Source organism: Onychomys torridus, chromosome 9, assembly GCF_903995425.1.
Source record: "Onychomys torridus chromosome 9, mOncTor1.1, whole genome shotgun sequence".
Taxonomy (NCBI): Eukaryota; Metazoa; Chordata; class Mammalia; order Rodentia; family Cricetidae; genus Onychomys; species Onychomys torridus.
In genome coordinates, this window is record NC_050451.1 from 76,300,728 (window position 1) to 76,306,315 (window position 5,588).

Here is a 5,588-nt window from a genome sequence, read left to right on the forward strand (position 1 = left end):
ATTAGAACTTGATGCTCTTGTAGAGGACTAGAGTTCAGATTTTAGCATCCATAGCTGGTGGCTCATTTCTGGTGAATGTGAACACCTTCATACACATACACACAGACCCACACACATATACAGAAATTTAACTTTTTAATTAATAATTTTAGTTTGTCTAACTATATCTGGGATATCCATTGTCAATCTAGCATTCCAACTTGACTGAACATATTTTGTAATATTTTTATTATTAAAAAGTTTATAGAATATATTTTGTTCATTTCTCCTTCCCTCAGCTGACTCCCGATCCTTCCTATTTCCCTACTCACTTGATTTCATGTTCTCTCTGTATCTCTCTATGCAGAAATGAAAACAAAATACAACAAAAAAATCATAAAACTGAAAATCAAAACAAAAAAACAAAAACAAGCCAAAAATTGCTAAAACCAAACAAAATGAAATAAAATGCCCATTAAATAAAATCATGGAGTTTTGTATTGGTCAACTACATCTGACAAAGAGGTTTGCCCTTCACTAAATGCTTTTTATGCTTAATTAATCCGTTAGTTCTATGTTCCATAATGTCACAATCTTCTGCTCTCTTGTCTTTCATTTGAATTTATTTCAAGTTACACAGTCTTCCTAAGGGCACCCAAAACGGACCGTGATGTTAGGAGTGTACTCTTCAGAACTCCCCAGTTTCAATTTTATCTTCACTTTTTATCATGGACAAGTAGCTTTCTTTAACTTTCTCAAGCTATTTTTTTAATCTGTGTAGAAAATTTATAAAACATCTGGTAGAGAAGAAGCCTTGAGTCCCAATACAATCTACATGATATATGTGGCCTGGTTAATGGCCAATAAATGACAAATATCATGCATATGGGGTGCTTCAGAAAACTACTTCCAATGATGTAGTGACAGGTCCACTTAGCAGAGGTTAATAGTAGAACTGAAAACCATAGAAATTGGAAAGAAGAAAAATTTATACATATCCCCGTGCTTACATATTACTGAACATATGGTCCATTATAAGGTGTCCCTTTTGTAGCACTATATATGATAGAACTTACAATGAGTTACATCATTCATCCTTTCATAAAAATATTCTAACAGCATTATCTATTTATTAACATCACTTAAATGAACAAGTTATCTTCTCCTTCTGTCAGCCTTCACCCCACATTTAATATTCCCAAATAGATTTTGATTAAAAATACCGCATTTTAGCTTCTTAAATATAGGGCTTTAAATACTTCACTACATCTATATTTGAATGAAAATCTTTTCTTACAAGAGGCAAACACTAAAGTTTTTAATGTTTAAAATTCTAATAGGGAATGTGATTGCTAAGAATTAAAGAGTATGCTTTTCTTTTTAAAGATTTTTTTTCCTCTTGTGCATGTTTATCTGACTATGTGAATGTATGTCATGTTTGTGAAGGTGCCCAAGGAAGATCTAATAGAGCATCAAATCCCCCTGGATCTGGAGTGACAGGTGTGTTGTGGAATATTATTTTAAGGTGTGTTACTTTTGCTTATGTTGCATTTGTTTTACTCTGTGAAGCTGTGCTACTGTGCCTGTCTAAAACACCTTATGGTCTAGTAAAGAACTGAACAGTTAATAGCAAGGCAGGAGAAAGGATAGGCAGGGCTGGCAGGCAGAGATAATATATAGAAGGAGAAATCAGGGAGAAAAAAAGGAAGTAGCCAGAGAGGGAGGAGGACATCAGGGGCCAGCCACCCAGCTACACAGCAGTTCATGGAGTAAGAAATAATAAAAGGTATACAGAAATAAGAAAGGTAAAAGCCCAATGGCAAAATCTAAATGGGATAATTTTAGTGAAGAAATGCTGGCAAGAAACAAACCAAACTAAGGCCAGACATTAATAATTAAGTAATAGCTTCCCTGTGTGATTTACTTGGGAGCTGGGTGGCGGGCCCACAAAAGAGCAAAAAACAAACAAATAACACAGGTGACTGGAAGCATTCACACATGGGGAACGAGAACTGAACTCTGGCTCTTTGGAAGCTCAGCAAGTTGTCACTGTGGTGTATTGGGAAAAGTTATAATTAGCAATAATCGCACCTCAAATAAACCTCATTGGCTATGATATTGTCACTGCACAAAGCTCAGCAAGGCCATTAACTGTCAGGGACCAAGATGTCAGGGACCAAACATGAACCATGGAAAAGTACTAGGTAGGCCAGAAAACAAGTCATATGCCCACTGCCCTTTCCCAGAGCAGTAACACCTGTTTAATAACCAGAGACCCCCAAAGATAAGAGGACATTCCACACTCAGATACCATGACAACCAAACGTAAAGAACATTCCATGGCCAGGTAGCCTAGCAACAGAACAAATGGGCCCTGACCAGTGACCTTAGCCAACATCCTACAGTTGCATGTTCTGCATGTCTCCCACGTCCTGCATCCCTTCCACGTTCTGCATGTCTCTTCCCCATTCCCTCCTTCCTTCACCTTCCCCCTCCTGTGCTATATAAGCCTTGCTGAAGAAAGTAAAATTTGCAGCTTGATCAGAATCCTGTCTTGCTGTCCTCCTTTGTATCTCCAGTTCCTTTCATTCCCGAAGGTGGATTGCCACCGTCGACACCCCACTGGCTGGGGCAATTAACCACTGAAATTTGTCTCCCTACTGGGTTTGTATTTCTTTAACATTGATAGTTCACTGCTGCAGACATGGGAGTTCTTAGAGCTTCCTAACGCAGTCATATGCTATTGTCATCTTCTGCATTATGACACAATGTTCATTTGATGATCACCTTTGATCTTGCCTATCACCATCTTCCATACGTAGGATCTGACTGCATGGATGAAATAATATGTTGGTTTCTACATGTGATCTATTCTTGTAGTTTAGAGAAAATGTATTAAAATATATCTCACTAAGTTAGCAGAAACTGTAAATATATAGCTTATATATATTACCACTGTTAAAGCTGTGGTTGCTTCATTACAGTTTCTCAACTCCTTTTTATCATTTGATTTTGCAGAACTATCGTTTTTTCCAAGAATTAAATAACTAAGCTGTGAAATTAGTTGTTGTTCACTGCATATGCATCAGATACAATTAGCATGGGAAGGGCCAAGGGAAAGTAACTCTTCCTTTGTGGGTTCAGTTCCTGGAAAATGCTTAGTGGAAACCAATATAGTGAAATGAGTGAAAGAATCGATTCTCAATTTTGTGAAGGACCACCATATTGATTTTCATACTGGTTATATTGCTTTGCCCTGTCCCCCTGCTCCACATCCTCACCATCCTGAGCTGTCACCTGTGTTTTTTACTTTAGCCATTCTGACAGGAATAAGACGGAATCTCAGAGTCCTTTTGGTTTGTGTTTTCCCCGGTCGCTAAGGATGTTGAACTTTTCTTTAAGTGCTTCTTGACCATTGAGATTTCTCTGTTGAAAACTACCTATTTAGATCACTATCTGTTTTAATTGGATGATTTTGTTTGTTGAGGTCTAGTTTCTCCAATTCCAAATTATATTTTGGATAGTAACCCTTTGTCAGATGTGGAGTTGGTAAAAATCTTTCCCCATTTTGTAGGCTTCATCTTTGTCCAATTGATGGTGTCATTTGCCTTACAGGAGCTTTTCAGTTTCATGAGGACCCATTTATTAATTGTTGATCTTAGTGTCTGCACTACTGGTGTTCTTCTCAAAAAGCTGTCTCTCATGTCAGACCATTCAGGCTATTCCTCACTTTTGTTTCTATCAGGTTCAGCATTTTTGGTTTTATGTTGAGATCTTTGATCTGCTTTGATATGAGTTTTGTGCTGGGTGATAGATATGATTCAATTAGCATTCTTCTACATGCTGAACATTCATTTAGTCCAGCACTATTTCTTCAAGATGATTCTTTGTTCCATGTATATTTCTGGCTTCTTTATTAAAAATTAGGTGTCCATAGATGAGTGGATTTACATCTGATCTTTCAATTCGATCCTGCCATCAGCCTGTATGTATTTGTGCCAATACCATGAAGTTTTTATTACTATAGGTGTGTAGTATAGCTTGAAATATGGATGGTGATACCTCTGAGTGTTCTTTTATTGAATGCAGATTGTTTTAATTATCCTGTTCTTTTTTTTGTCTTTCCATATGAAATTGAGTGTTGTCTTTTCAAAGTCTGTAAATAGTTGTTTTGATGTGGACTGAGTTGAATATGTAGATTTCTTTGGTAAGATGGCCATTTATGTTAATCCTACTGATCCAAGAGCATGGGAAGTCTTTCCATCTTCTGATATCCTTTTCAATTTATTTCTTCAAAGACTTGAAGTTTTTGTCATACAAGTCTTTCACATGCTTAGTCAGAGTTATCCCAAGATATTTTATAGAATTTATGACTATTGTGAAGGGTTTTGTTGCATTATTTCTTTCTCAACCTGTTTGTCATTTATGTTTAGAAGGGCTATCTCTTTTTCTTTTTTCTTTTCTTTTCTTTTTTTTTTTTTTTTTTTTTTTTGAGTTAGTTGTATATCCAGCTACTTCACTAAAGGTGTTTATCAGCTGTAGGAATTCCCTGGTAGAATTTTTGGGGTCACTTATTTGTACTATAATATCATCTGAAAATAAACATACTTTGACTTCTTCCTTTCCAATTTGATTCCCATGATCTGTTGTCTTAGTTCTCCTGCTAGAACTTCAATTATTATATTGAAGAGTTATGGAGAGAGTGGACAGACTTGACTTGTTCCTGATTTTAGTGGAATTGCTTTGAGTTTCTCTCCATTTAATTTGATGCTGGCTATAGGCTTCCTATAAATTGACTATATTTTGTTTAGGTATGTATCTTTTATCCCTGTTCTCTCCAAGACTTTCATCATGAGGGAGTACTGGATTTTGTCAAAGGCTTTTTCAACATCTAATGAGATGATCATGTGGTTTTTTTAATTGAATTTGTTTGTATTTTGGATTACATAGAATGATTTTTGTATGTTGAGCCATCCCTGCATCTTTGGGATGAAGCCTTTTTGATCATGGTAGATGATCTTTTTGATGTGTTCTTGGATTTGGTTTGCAAGTATTTTATTGAAATCAATCTAACTATACCCAGCTCTACTATTCTTTTTTTGTTGTTTGTTTTTGTTTTTGTTTTTTTTTTTTCAAGACAGGGTTTCTCTATGTAGTTTTAGTCCTTGTCCTAGATCTCGCTCTGTAGACCAGGTTGGCCTTGAACTTACAGAGATCTGCCTGACTCTCCTTCCCGAATGCTGGGATTAAAGGCATGCACCACCACTGCCTGACCTACTATTCTTGAGCATATATCCAAGGACACTCCATCCTATTGCAATGACACTTGCTCAACCATGTTAATTGCAGCTTTATTCATAGTAGCCAGAACTTAGAAACAGCCTAGATATCCCTCAGCCAAAGAATAGATAAAGAAAATGTAGTACATTTACACAATGGGCCATTAAAAAGTGGTTAAAAACAATGACCTCCTGAAATTTGCAGGCAAATGGATAGAACTAGAAAAAAAAAATCATCCTCAGTGGGATAATCCAGATCCAGAAAGACAACCCTGATATGTACTCAGATATAAGTTGACATTATCTGTTAAGTGAAGGACAATCATACTA

The 5,588-nt window shown here is 36.3% G+C and overlaps 1 pseudogene; it reads right to left on the reverse strand.

Moving 5' to 3' along the window:
- Positions 1–2,001: 2,001 nt before the first annotated feature.
- Positions 2,002–2,115, reverse strand: LOC118591702 (annotated as a pseudogene).
- Positions 2,116–5,588: the final 3,473 nt, after the last annotated feature.